The sequence below is a fragment of the Chelonia mydas genome, chromosome 2, assembly GCF_015237465.2.
Source record: "Chelonia mydas isolate rCheMyd1 chromosome 2, rCheMyd1.pri.v2, whole genome shotgun sequence".
In the NCBI taxonomy this organism is placed as follows: Eukaryota; Metazoa; Chordata; order Testudines; family Cheloniidae; genus Chelonia; species Chelonia mydas.
This window is the reverse complement of record NC_057850.1, coordinates 128747633-128763098: the sequence shown is the minus strand read 5'-3', so window position 1 is coordinate 128763098 and position 15466 is coordinate 128747633. Positions and strand designations below refer to the sequence as shown.

Here is a 15466-nt window from a genome sequence, read left to right as displayed (position 1 = left end):
GGATACAGTAACTACTGTTGAAAATACAGAAGTATGATGTGACCTGGAGGTCCAACCTGGATGCCACTTAGTAATGGCGGACTCTCTTTCAAGTGTAACCCTTCTGCCCATCAGAGTTGGCAGCAACAAGGGCCGGGTTCAGTATCTAGGGGTTCCATTCCAATAACACAATGCAAAACCGGCTCGAGCCCCCACCCAGTGACCTGGGACAAATATATACCACCCGCGCTGGGCACCTCTAAGAGGCAATACTTCCCCTCTCGCAAGCACAGAGTCTGAGTGTAGCAAAAGCCTTTTAATAACAGAGAGAAACAATGTGGCATTATGTTGGGGAAACACCACCAGCAGGATTCATAATACAACGCATGAGCCAAAACCCTCCCCAAGCAAATTGGGCCGTGTCCTTCCCCTTTGGTTCTTGAGTCCAGCAACCCAAAAGTCACCCAAAGTCCCAAAAGTCCAACAACCCAAAAGTCTCTGTCCCTGGTCAGTACAGCCCCAGAGTTTGAAAGTATATCTGCAGAGTTTTACCTCCCAACCTGAGTGGAAATGTGTGGGGGGGGAGGGTTAAGGGGCAGCTTACGTGGTCTAAAGCCGACTTTCCAACCTCTCTGTGGGACTCCGCTCCACCAGCCGCCCCACAAATTGCTCTGCACTGCCAATTGCTCCGCCAGCCATCCCGCAAACTGCTCCGCAATATATCTTCAGGCCCCCCCACTACTTAACACAACGCTCAGTGATTTCAGCTCTTAGTAATTTTAGCTCTTTAGTGATTTCAGCTTGTAGTAGGGAAGCCTCAGTGCTGGTACACCATTGGCCCAAAGTGAATTCAGCTCAGCAGTCTGTAACTCGACTCCTAGTAGAATCAAAACTAGCTCTGATATTCCACTGTGGACAGAGGAGACGGTGTAATTGGCATGTAGGGCCCTCACCAAGAGCCCATACAACCAGGTATTAATCCCAATCCCCATCCCCATCCCCGGCCCCGGCCCCGGCCCCGGCCCCGGCCGCTCCCTCTCTCTCGCTCTCTCTCAATTCCCTGGGTTTTGGAACCCATGACGCTTGCCTAGCGAGTGCTGCTAAGTTGATGGCGAGTCCCTCCATCATAACAAAAGGCCAAGTACAGTTCCACTGTCCTTGATTCACATAACCAGGATAATAACAGTTTATTCTTCCTGCACCAATAACAGAGAAACTGGGGCTCCTACAGCAGCCAAAGTGGCCATCTAGGCAGGGTGGGTGTGCCTATGCAAACGAGATCGGCCCCTGAAGTTCTTTTCCATAACCCACCATGATTCGCCACCAGATGTAAGGGTAGAGCTTATCCTGACTCTGCTTACACAAGAAACATGCTCCATCTGACAATACACAGCCTGATGATGTGGAACAAGCAGTAAACATACATGTGAATATGATAAAAGTGTTACATGCTGTATCTCCAGGCATTTGTAATAAACTGGGGACCGAAACAGCTAAAGATGAAATGTTCCAAACAGTGATACAAGTGATAAGTAAAGGAGAAAACAAAACAAAACAAAAAACACTCCCGACCTGTGTATTCACACTATAAATATAAGGTTTCAGTGATCTCAGGAGTGCTTCTGAAGAGAACACATATTGTGGTTCCCACAGTGATGAAAGAATAATGTTGGAATTAATACACAAAAGGCATCTGGGAATGACAATCAAAAAGGAGAGCTGGAGAAGCTGTATTCTGGCCATAGATGAATAGTGATATCAAAGAAATGGTAAGCGGGTTTGGAACATTTCAGAAGTACAGAGATTCCCAGCAGAAAGAACCAATGTTACCACACGAATAACTTGCAGTTCCACCGGACAAAGCTGGAATTGACATATTCAGTTTTGGAAGACATAATCACCTGGTTATAATGGACTACTTAAGCAATTTCCCAAAAGTAGTCACATTGGAGGATTCTGATTGATTCTCTCTGAGACGTCTTTTCCCCACAGTTTCCTAAGAACTCAGTTTGACTCCAGATTTCATTACTCCAGTATTTTTGTTATACAGCAAAGCTATGCTGAATTGATCAGATTCAAGCATAGGGGGTGGTATAGGGATTGGGATTGGCCTGGTTACTTTGTAGAAGCCAATCCCTGTACAGCATGCTGTCACACATTGTCCGTGCACAACTTACTCTGCCTCATTTTGAGATCCAGGTTTATCGTGTCCATTGTAAATGGTTCCCAGCATGCTTCTCCTTATCTTAGCTAGTACAGACATTCTGTTTCCAGCCTGACTATCCATTTAACTCCCTAATCCTGTTTCCCAAGAAATGAGACCGCAAACATGTGTACTTACTCATATAAAACCAAGCCTACAGATGTCATAGCAGTAATAGTTGTCAGAAACATTAAATCTCTATTTGCATTGTCATGGAAATCCAAGAAAAGTAATAATTGACATCAGATCACAGTTCAAGAATAGGGAATTCCTGAACTTTATTAAAATGTGCAACTTTCATCAGGAGACATCTAGATATTGTCAAACCTGTTACTAAGGCGCCTGTGATAGTGAGGAAAAGACTGTGAAAGTACAATTAGACAAAATATTACAATAAAGGAGCATGACCATTTCCACAGCTCAATAAACAAAGCCCCGATGAGAATTTGGCAGGATATAGATACTGGCCAGTCAAAGCCACAGGGATCAAAGAATAATAACCTTTCTCATACTTACTGATCATAGATGAAGGCAAAATATTGTTAAGTAATCATAATAATCTGCTCAAGATACTTAACACCTTGGCCAAGACAACTGAAGTAAGACCAGATACACAAGTTGAAAAATATTCAGACTGACCCTGTTACTGACCAGGAGACTGAACTATTACGGACAAGGATTTACCTGAAGAGGGTTTGCAATACAGCAGTTCAGACAAATAGCTGAAATACCATAAAAGACTGAGCAAGGTATATTAGGGTTGTGTTTCAAGCAACCTGAAGAGTTAATTCCATTGTAGTATTTGTAATAGTTTAATAGTTTAGTTTAACAGTGTTTAAATTCAGTAAGTAAATTTTAAAAAAGGATCCAAAAAAGGGAAGATGTGATATAGAGTAAATTCTCTAGGAAGTGTGGAGAAGCCACACTTCCTGTGTACTCTTCATGCAGTCTTTAGTTTTCTGGGAGACTTCCTACTGGGGCAGAAAGAAAGAAGTGCAGGAGAGGGCAGTTGCAGACTAAAGCTATGTGTGTTTCCTCATTGTTATGAACAGGAACTATGTACAGCAAAGAATTTATCTTGAAACTGGTCTGCTTGTCAGTAAGATATAGAGACATAATCTAGTATCAGTGTCATTCAGTCAATACCCAAGCACTTGATCGCAGTGTAGGATTGGAAGAACCTTTCAGAACAGTACAGCTCAAGTGCTTGAATGAGTGAACCCAGCTAATTCCTCAATCACTGATTTTAAACTAATTACCCTGGTGTTTACTTACCATTTTTTACAAAATAATTCAATACAAGAGTCTTTTATTTTCAAATCTTCCAGACTTGCTACTTTCTTCACAGTCCACTCTTGTAGAAAAGTTATTATTAGGAGCTTATGCACAAGGGAGGAAGAGGACAATGAAGAGAATCTAAATATATGAAAGTATCAGGGAGTACCCATGTTAGTTTGTATCCACAAAAACAACAAGGAGTCCGGTGGCACCTTAAAGACTAACAGATTTATCTGAGCATAAGCTTTCGCGGGTAAAAACATAAATCTGTTAGTCTTTAAGGTGCCACCGGACTCCTTGTTGTTTTTGTAAATAAATGGAAGACATTCTTTATACTCTGGTGATGCAGAGACTGCCTAGCACAATGATGTCCTGGTCTTGTCTGGAATGTACACATAGTAAGACACAATCTACGCCCACAAGAGCCTACAATCTAAATGAAGTAGGAGAAAGGAAGTATGAGCCTCATTTTACTGTTAAACTGAAGTAAAGAGATTAAGTGACTTGCTCGAGGTCACACAGGGAGCGTGTGGCAGAGCTGCGGACTGTATTCAGATCTCCTGAGTCCTACTACAGTGCCTCAGTAACAAGACCATTCTTCCACTCTATGCATTAGTTCTCATCTATTCCACAAGTGATTAATTTTATTTTTCTACTTTAAATGACAGAGTAGTACACAGGCAGTCACAATTACCTGTTATTCAACTGGATAGAGTAAAATTTCAAAAGCTTTGAGACCATGAAATCCCGTTTCATGGTTCCTGAGTTTCTCACTTCACATGGGTTTATGTGAATTTGTTGTACATTTTATGTGTTTACTCTGTAGTTTCTTTACATGATATTTAAGGAAATTTTATCAAGGTTTCTTGCAATGAAAAACTATGAACTATAAATTGCCATTTAACTACTGCTAAACATGAAAAAAAAAATACGTACTTTGAAAATGTACCATGAAGCATGCAGAGAATTCAACTTTATTCAAAAGTCCCTACTGCATTTGGTACTGTGGTCACAGTGTTCTAAATAGAATAGTCATGCCTGTGTAACTACCAGCACTCTTATTAACTCTGATTTGGAAATTTTCCACAATCAAACTTTAGCTGAGCCCTAAATGTTAGGTAAAGTATTATGCAGTACTCACAAAATGAGCCATGAAATACAAAAATACAGTTTTACAAATTGTAGTGGCTCTAGCTAATTTAACATTGATGATCACCTAATGTATTGTATGCAGGTCTTTAAGAGGGAAACAGTTTTCCCTTCCCATGAAAATTTTTGAGATTTTGAAAATTTTCCCACATAGAATTGTGACTAATTGTTGAAATCTCAAAAATTTTCATAAACCAAAAACTGGGGGGGGGGGGGGGGAAGAGAGGGAAGGGAGGTTAAGTTCAGGTCAATCAAAAAAGTTTTGTTTCACTAATTTTGAAATGTTTTGTTTTGAGTTCAATCTTTTTTATTTTTAACTATAACATTAACTCAAAATAAAAAGTAATTTTAAAGCCCCAAACCAGAACGACCAACTCTCGTTCATAGTAACTACGTCAGTTTAAACCTGCCAGGATTAGAGATACTAGCTTTGTCACTAGTAAAGTTGAGCTTCTAACTTGTGGAAAAATATTTGAGCTATCTTCTTCAAATAATTCCACCCATAGTACACATTTTGGTACTTTTAAAAGCAGGAAGAGTTCCTTATTTCTATCTGTCAAACTATAGTACTTCACATCACATATTATTAAAGAAATCTGGGGTTGGGGGGAAAGGCTCTATGGGGACCTAAGGACTGGGAAGGTAATAGTTGTTTTGGGGTTGTTTAATCAAACAAAAGGGCATGAAAAATGTAGTCAGGAAACTATTACCTGAATTTTTGTTGACAGATGCATTTAAAATGAAAATTATGCTTGGAAGTGTTACATCCAGAACAACCAGGTTTCTAAGTAACGTTGGAAATCTTGCTCACTGATATGTTTGATATAAAGATCTTAAGATACATCATGCTGATAACAAATTCCATGGCCTACAGCAGAGCTCTTCAGCAGCCCCATCAAGATGACTACGGAGCAGCATATAGGAGTACATCAGTCACAGGAGACACTATGCATTCTTATTCCTATTTATTATTTATAGAGTGGTAGTACCCACAGGTCACCAATCAGGGATCAAGGCTCAGTGCAAAGATGTTGTACAGACATATAATGAAAACGTGCCCCCTGCCTCAGAGTTTAGAATCTAAGCATTCTGTTTTCCTGACCAAAAATGTAAAAAGCCTAAAGCAGGAAAAAGAGGGGAGGGTTTAGAACAGCAAGGAGAAATGTCAAAAGTTAAATAAATTAATAAATCACACAACAAGCCAAACAAGTTTTTCATGAGAGGTGATTGAATTAAAAAAAAAAAAAAAAAAGGTAAAATACCTTTTATTTGATGAGTAGCCCACAGCTCAGAAATGCATGTTGGTTAAACAATCTTGAGCATCTCCCATGAAGATATCAAGAGGTGGATGTGGAAGGCTCACAAACTTTCACTGAAACAGAATAATACTGCTTTCAATATGCCTATCAGATAACAATGTGCCTATTGGATAACATTTTGCCAGCATGATACCGAAATGAAAAATAGCAATATACCTAAAATGCTGCACTTGGGACAGATAGATGATGAGATACTTACTTTCAGCAAATATATCAAATTATCAAGTTCCGATGGTAATAGCACATGCTTTTTAAAACAAACAAACAAACAAAAATAAACAGCTGTCCATAACAGCAACTTCAGATCACAACAAATGGATAGTGGTGATGTTTCCAGGCTTGTAAGTAGCTCAGGAATTTTCCTGCCCGTACATCACATTCCAGCTTGGAAAATTGGTGAGGCAATCAGCTTTTTTTAAAAACAAAAATGAAAAACTGTTATAGAAAGAATGATTATGATTTGTAAAGAGTATTATGAGTATTTAATAGCAAAAGTGTAGAAAAAACATCCATAACAAAGGAATAGAGCCTATACTCTATCCAGGCAATTTACATAATATCTCATGCTCCTTCATATTTTCTTAGCTTCACTGTTTGTTAGCTCTGTGCCATGGTGTAATATTTTAATTAAAGCTGATCAAAAAATGGAATTTCCATACCCATAGGAAGCTCAGAGATATCAATATTTGGTTTTGTCCCAAATTATAAAAGTCTAAATGAAGCTTTTCAATCTTATCAAAACAAAATATTTCAATAATTTCCCAGGACAATCTAAATATTCCTGTGAAAGGTTTTGACTTCTTTGAACCAGCATTTTCAGGAAACAAACTGTTCCATCAGAAAAATTTTGATCAGCTCTAATTTTAACGATGGCAGCAGCGGTTTGAGAGAAAACATGTTTAGTCATATATTGGGTGTTACAATGCATGACTGATAAACTTTGTACTCTATTGCACATTGCAATATACTACCACATCCCAGGCTAGCTATCAAATGGAAAGGGCTATGAGGTAATAATTACGACTTATATAGTGTTTTATATTTAAAAAAAAAAACACTGTTAAATCATCAGAGCACCACTGTGAGTTACTTCTCCCATGTTTAAGAAAGATAAATTTAAATTGTAACAGGTGTAGAAAAGGGCTACTAGGATGATCAGAGGAATTGAAAACCCATCTTATGAGAGGAGACTCAAGGAGCTTGGCTTGTTTATCCTTACCAAAATAAGGCTGTGGGGAGATATGAATGTTCTCTATAAATACATCAGAGGGATCAATACCAGGGAGGGAGAGAGTTAAGTGCTAGTGTTGACACAAGAACAAATGTATGTAAACTGGCAATCAGCAAGTTTATGCTTGAAATTAGAGGAATGTTTCTAACCATAAAAGGAGTGAAGTTCTAGAACAGCCTTCCAAGGAGAGCAGGGGGTGCAAAAAAACCCCCAAACCCTAACTGGTTTCAAGACTGAGCTTGGTATGTTTATGGAGGCGATGGTATGATGAGATTGTCTATAATGTCATGTGGCCAATCCGTGACTGTTGTTAACAAATATCCCCAATGGCCAGCGATGGGACACTAGATGGGCAGGGCTCTGAGTTACTACAGATAATTTTTTCCCGGGTGTCTGCGTAGTGGGTCTTGCTGACATGCTCAGAGTATAACTGATCACCATATTTGGAGTTGGGAAAGAATTTTCTCCCTGGTCAGATTGACAGAGACCCTGGGTTTTTTTTGCAGCTTCCCGCAGAGCATGGGGCATGGGCCACGTGCTAGTTTAAACTAGTGTAAATGGTGGATTCTCTGTAACTTGAAGTCTTTACATCATGATTTGAATAAGTCAGCCAGAGGTTATGGACCTATTACAGGAGTGGCTGGGTGAGGTTCTGTGGCCTGTTATGTGCAGGAGGTCAGACCAGATGATCATGATGGTCCCTTCTGGCCTAAAAATCTATGAAATAATGATCCTATTTTACACAGTGAAGGAAACTGAAGCAGATTTATGGTTATAATTATTCTTTAAGTGATATGATCAAGGCCACACAATGGTCTTGATCCTCCACAGCCTTATGCCCTAAGTTATACCTGTAGAAAATGAATACAAAGTTGGTATACAACAAACGGTAGTATTTTAAATCCACTTTACACATGCATAAATTACTACACCAGGAGCAAGACACAGGGAAATCAGATCCAGTTAGTTTGTGACAGACTCAGTATTAGGTTCCTAGAGTTCCTACCCACATTCAGTTCAGTGGAGCATAGCCCTGTTCAACAGACTGAAATAATACATTAGCTGACCAGGGATTCTGGGACCTGCATATAAGGGCAAGGCAAGGATTAGAAAATGGTATACTATCAACAACCATCTCTAACATTTCAAAGAGAAATTAAGAAAACAAATTCTTAAGGCCTGGGCATCTGAGACCTACTAGGCCCTAGATAAGTAAGATTTTACAGTAAGGCCAAGAAAGTTACATGTGGAGGAATAAAGGCCTTTATAAGTTTCAAAAACTATTTTATTATTGCCAGAAATTTTGTATTCAGAAAGAAGGACAAAGAGCCCCAACAGTTAGTTTTGCTTTGCGCTTGAATTTTTTTCACAGTTCTCTATAAAATATTTCTCTTTGTTTGGGTTCCAACTTCTGGAGTGCCAGCTTATGTTTTATATTTGATTTTTTTTAAAGTTGTGCTTTGGTGTAAGTTTTATGTAACTTGTCCTTTATGCACCCTTAGTGATTTCTAAGTAAGCTTTAATTAGCCTTTCAGAGTAACAGCCGTGTTAGTCTGTATTCGCAAAAAGAAAAGGAGTACTTGTGGCACCTTAGAGATGAAAGCTTATGCTCAAATAAACTGGTTAGTCTCTAAGGTGCCACAAGTACTCCTTTTCTTTTTAATTAGCCTATAAGTATTGCACTATATGCTTAAATATATTCTATTAAGATCAGTGCTGTTTATGAACACTGGCAGTGCCATACTAGCTCTAACCAGTGGATCATCTATTAGTTCAGTGTCTTGACATCAATAGGGAGTATTGTGGTTGTGGGGCAGCTGGAAGTAACCCCTCCCATGAGGAAAATTTCTAACACCTCATTAGCTTCTGCCCAAAAGCATGAGGCTTCATATGCCTTCAAAAACCTGTTATAACTCTGGATATCCTCTTGTTATCCATAAATTCCAATCCGTGTTTGGAACCTGTTAAATTCCTGGCCTTGATAATATCATGTGACAGGAAGTTCTGCAAGCTAATTCCTTTGTTTTGTTATAATTCAAGCAGATTACTTTTGTGTGCTCTCTTCGTAATTTGTTAGCAAATATTAACACTTTTAGTCCTTTACTTTCTGTACATTTGGTTAATGTATTAACTATTCTTTAGACTCTTTAGGATATTAACAAAGAGTATATTGAGTTCGAAAGACCCACTGAAATATATTATCTTGTTAGTCCTCTTGACTGTTAATCATGTTTTTACACACAAATCAGGTAAACTGAGAATGTATAGAAATTACATCAAAACATGTTTCTTTTGGCAAAACTTCTTTTTGTTTGGAAATCCGACATAATGACATTGGCATGGGAACTTAGTTGGGGAATGAAATCTACCACATTCCTCCAGACACAGTGGAGGAGAGACACACAGAAAGCTCTTTATCATCATCATCACCGCCACCGCCACCAAGGCGGTAATGTATCTATTCTTTCTATCTCTGATTGATAATCTGTGAATAACTAATTCCAATTGAGCCTGTTATTTGACAATCTTGCGTCATCATTAACTCAGACATGCAACAGCTCCATAGTAAATTTCTTGTTTCATGTGCTCCCCTTCTAAGGAAATAAAATGCACATAAAAGTAAAAAAATGAAACAATTGTTAAATTTGCACCACTTTTTCTCCCATTGTTGGAGGAATTACAAGCAATGGAAAATAGGGCTAAAGATCTGCGGTAAGCGCTCGTTCCAGTCTCAGCTCTTGGGTAATTCACAGGAAATGCCTGCCCCTCCAGTTACCATCCTTCCAAACCAGCACTGACAGCACACCTGATTCAGTGGCCATACAGTTGTTTTGTCTCCCTATCACAGCTCTCCACTTGTTCCACCTCTGTAGGGAAAAAATCTGTAGATAGAGATTTAATGCTGCTATGATACCTGTGGTAGCGGAAAGCCTGTGTTAAAGGCCATTGCTACAGAAGTGTGCCACTTATGGTAAATTCTGCCAGGCATGGCCCTAATTCATGCTAACCATTCCCCCACAATGCCATATGGAATTAATACACACAAATTTGTTACTATGTATTGTGTGCAGGGGGGCAACATGTTATGTGTTTACTGCTTTGATTTTTGCCACCGTAAGCAGGATTAACCTAAATTTGCTGTCCTCAGTGCCATTTAACAGAGAGGAGATTATGGTTCTTTCTGGGCTAGCTCTAATAGAGGTGTAGAACATGCTGTTTCTTAGGGCAGAAAAGTGTTAAGTGGCTGCTTTATGTGAGTGGCTACACAGGAAGGACAGTTAGGGAAACTGGGCTGGAAGGGAACGGCGTCTGTGGTTTGCTTAGGGCAGCAAAAGCCGTAGAGAAGGCCCTGGCTCTTAAAAACAATAGGTGGTGGGTAGGTAGTAGAATGTCAGACTCACCAAAATACACTTCCTCCAAACAGTTCAGCTACCTCTATTTTTATAATGAGCTTGTAAAGAGAGAAGCGGAGGAAAAAAGTTGGCACCTTATATACAAGACCTCTGTACTGAAAAGGCCATGAATTATGTAAGCAGCTATTATTACTGAAAGCTAAAACAATTTAAGATGTAATAAAAGACTGCAGAAAAATTTATTTGATGCCAGAGTCATCAGAGCTATCATCAGCTAACCAATCTGAAGGGTAATGTTCTTATTAACTGCCAATAATATTCATCCATTAAAAAATTAAACAAACGTATTAGACTATTAAGTAACAATTTATGCCTTCAGTGATGCTTTTGTATCACCGTTGGTGTATTAAAGCTTTCTAGTGATGCATAAACAGATTCCTAATTAATGAACAAACATAAAAGACCCAGGATTTATGAATACAGTGCAAAAACTGCATAATTCTTTTGATCTTATTCTTTCTCCTTGATCAGCATGTCAGTGTCTATAGATCTGGCTCTGGATGAGTGCTGAGTAAAAATGTGAGAAGCAACATTGCTCGGTGCACTGTATATTACACTGGGAGAAGTAAAACACAGCTTTATTTTATCTGTGCTTGTTATACTGAAGCTTTGTTAGGCTTTTAAAAATGCAATACTCATTTTTGTCATTCATGAAATATTCATGAAACCAAACCAAACAAAAACAGAACCAAAGTCCTGCCCTCTGTTTCATGCACAAGATGCTCCTTTCTGCCATTGCACCAGTGCAGTATGATCCACCATGCTCAGAGTACACTCCTGTTTCCAAACAGGGGACCCCTTGGAATGTAGTCCACACACCCCAAGGAAATTTGGTATGTTGATCTGTGGTATTGTCATGCAAACAGATCCACAGGGCAGACGTTTGGCATGAAGTATGCACTAAAGGGAAGAACATGCACTGAGGTACCCCCATTCCTCCGCATCAGTCTTCCTGAACCACCACAGATACACCACCTGCATGGCAGGAATTCCCCCTCACTCAAGCGGGACTATGAGTAATAACTGGGATAGAGGGCAATTTCCTGCAATAGTCTGGAAAAAGCTTTATTTAATTAAACTTAATTAAATAAAGTTTAACTTAATACCTTTGGGGTCCATTGTATTAAAAATGCAATTGTTTATGTGTTACTGGGGGATTGCATATAATTTTTCTAGGACATTTACTAATGTAAACCTTGGGGGATATGTTCGGAACTTCAAAGAACTGCTTGGGAAAATATGTGAAATGGGTTTCGTAGGAGGTATTGTGAGTTCTTTTGAAGTTACACCCTGGGAGAAAAAGTCATTATCTACTGATGTCCTGCTCCTGAAAACTCCAGGCCAGAGACCCCTGAACAGTATAAAGGATGGACTAAATTTGTCCTGGGTGCATATAACAGGTAGGGCTGTTATGAACCTGTGACCATAGAACAGACTCTTTTGTAGAGTGTGGAGGACTAATCACCTGCCAGAGCTCATGCTGGCATCAGACTGATCTCTGATTAGCTTAATAGCCATGTCTACACGAGAGAGCTCACAGCAGCACAGCTGTACTGATGCAATTAAACCACCCACAATGAGCGGTTGTAACTATGTCAGCAGGAGAGCAGCTCCTGCCGACATAGCGTGGTCCAAACCGGCGCTTCTGTCGGTGTAACTTATGTCATTTGTGGCGAGTTTTTTTTTCACACCCCGAAGCAACTATAAGTTCTACCAACAAAATTGTTAGTGTAGACATAGCCTTAGTAAGTATGTAGATTCTTTTATTGTTTTAATATGTGTTCTCCATAGTCATAAGGTAAAAACATTACATAAGTTTGCATAGAAAGAGCAGTGTGGTAGCTTAACTCTAGGCAGTTAAACTGTTATTAGTCTCTGAAATGAAAGCAAGAGGAGTGCTTAGGCAGATTCTCTTTTGCTGGAAATGAGAGAGAGCAGGCAAGGCACTATTCTGCCTGGTGATATCCTGGTCAGAAAGGAGAGAGACATGGGTCTCCCCCTGAGAGAGGTGACAGGTAAGGAAGCTGGAGGCCTGAGAGTGGGTGCCCATGCCAGATCACTGAGAGGAAATACAGACACAGTTGCCATGAACTGTGACACTAACAGCTGGATTTTACTTAGTGTCTGATATCTAAATTTTGAAAAAGCACTTCCAATACTATGCATGTTAAAAGCTAATATGAAGAGCTGTACACTGGAAGCCATGTGCAGTGCACAACAAGTTGTATCAGTACTGCAAAACCAAGGAACTATGCTGCATATTCTTGAGTGCCATATCGATTATCTATTTACATGTAAACAGAGAGAGGACACACTTACTATGTCTCATCCTCTACTAAAAACTGAGTAATTTCAAGTAGCTGTACTCTTTGAAGTTAGAAAGTAACTATACTGTTGTTCTTTTGGGGTTCTTTTGGAGTCCCTTCCCTCTCTTCTCAGTTGCGCTCCAGAGATTTATGGGCCACTAGATTTTCTGCATCAGCTTTGCCAATTTCTGTGAAGCACTAGTAGGTGAACTCCCCTCACAAACTTCCCTACATCCACATATGGGAGGACTCCTAGATCATCCCTTCAGGACAATCATTCCTTGGTTGTTAGGAAAGATGAGATGTACTGGGCTGCTGCACATGCCTTCTGTTAGTGCATTTCTCTGGTAGAGCAACACTGTTTGTGGGGTTTTATTTAGTATGTGTTTTTTAATTGTTTCTTTACACCTGTTTCTGCTTTGCCATTAGACTGGCTGTGATGTGGGGAGGAGGAAGGTGATGTGATATCTTTCTATTCAGCTAATGCTGAAAACTATACAACAAATTCCCAATAGGAAAACGGAGACCCATTAATTATAATGAGCATCTGAAATTTCATGCTGGGCAAACTGAGCTTTGCAGCACTCTCTGACAAAAATTTCTGCTCTTGCATATAAGGGGTCTAATTCCCAATAATCCAAATGGTAATCAGGCATCACAAGGTAAAATTTGTTTTGCCATGTACATAAATCCATTTCTAGCTTGCTCCATGGCTGATAAGATATTTTGTGTGCTTCTCCTTGCAGACTGGCTAAAAACATATTCCAGCTATGTCCCTGGCTTATGTCGTCTTTCACCTCACTTCTCATGTTTGGCTAATACAGGATGTCTCAGGCATTGGTACATATGATTCAGCACCAGTGTGGCTTGCGTGTGTATGTGGATTAGCATTAGCAGACATATCTTTATGCATTGTGACCCCATAGCCTTTATAAAGCCTTGTACTGTCAGATCTTCTATATGTCCCACTATTCATGAATATTAAATGGCACCTTTCCCATCCCTAACCGGATGACCATTCTGAATGCTTGAACAGCATAGAATCATAGACGATTAGGGTTGGAAGAGACCTCAGGAGGTCATCTAATCAAACCCTCTGTTTGGATTTATCTCTATCTGCAGCTTGACTGTATCTGTCACAAGAAGGAATTCTGCTTAGTTGATATGTTCCAGTTCCTGATGAAACTTCCCCTTTTTGCATATGCTGAAGATTTCATAATCAAATGTCTCAGCAATCACAGTCCTTTGTGGTAATGCTGCCCTAGACAAAAAATCTACAATGAACACCAGACACTTTGTACAGCCAACCAATGTTGTTAATTTTCATTAACATTCTTTGAAGAAATTTTGGAGCTGATAACAAATTTATTCCAAAGGTTTTTGTTCTGTATCTATGTACAACTACACCCCAGGAGACCCTGGTCATGCTTGATGCATGAACCACAGTGGCTAAGCATTCCTTCTCTATTTGAGCACAGTTTTGTTCTGTTGGATATAGTGCCCTAGAGGCAAATACAGGATGACCATTTTGTGAAAACTCTGATCCCAATCGGTATTCATTGGGTTACAGATTCTTTTACAGCACAATATTTTAGGCGTGAATGTCTAGTAACTAACTTTTGGACAGACACAGTCTCAAAGGCTGGCAAATTAGGATGTAGTTATTATCCATTGCTGTATTCAATGCAGCCACTCGGATTGCCATACTTTCTTTGTCCAGACTTTCAGCTACTTCATAGTTTGTCACTGAGGCTCTGAAGAAGCTCCACTTTTCATAGGTATCCCTGCCTGCACTGCAGCAGGGAATGGAAAGTTGCTCAGAGTCATTGCTGAAGTTACTCAGTGTCTCAGGTCAGACATAATGAAGAATTAAAGCAATTGAAAAAAAAACAAAAAACCTTTTGGTTCTGCCATGATAATAAGAACTGACATAAAGAGCTGCAGCCAGGAAGCCCCAAGTGCACAACAAGAAGATTTATTGATCCTATAAAGCACAGAAACTTTGCTACATATTGTCAAGCACCATCTACTGGAATCTTATCTAAAACTATTTATTAAGTTTGTCAAATGATTGAAAAAATTAATCGCTATTAATCACGTGATTAATCGTGCTGTTAAACAATAATAGAATACTATTTATGGTACTTTTATGAGGTGAATTGAAAAATACTATTTCTTTTGTTTATCAAGTGAGTACTGTACACTTTATATTGTGTTGTAATTGAAGTAAATGTATTTGAAAATGTAGAAAAACATCCAAAATGTTTAATACATTTCAATTAGTATTCTATTGTTTAACAGTGCAATTAAAACTGTGATTAATTTTTGAGTTAATTTGTTAATGTGATTAATTGACAGCCCTACTATTTATATATAGACAAAGCATTTACATAACATGCTGCTTTGGGATAAACTCCTTGAATTCATAAGAGAACAGTTACTGCCATGGTCACCAGAATGTGTTACCATCCTGACGGGAGATTTCTACCCCAAAGGAGAATTTACCTTAAGTTACCTTAAGTTATAACTAAAGCTGATGAGGAATTCTCTGTCAAAAGAAAAAAGAAAAAAAAGACAGAAAACACAGT

General features: G+C 39.1%; 1 protein-coding gene across 4 annotated transcripts in view; it reads right to left on the bottom strand.

The window, feature by feature from the left end:
- The window catches only part of CDH18 (cadherin 18), an 840354-nt gene that overhangs the window by 604085 nt on the left and 220803 nt on the right, over window positions 1-15466 (bottom strand). For all 4 annotated transcript variants that reach the window (XM_037893304.2, XM_037893305.2, XM_043540230.1 and 1 more), the window contains exon 2: window positions 5872-5981. The gene's annotated coding sequence lies outside the window, so the exon portion shown is untranslated. The remainder of the gene's footprint in view (window positions 1-5871; window positions 5982-15466) is intronic.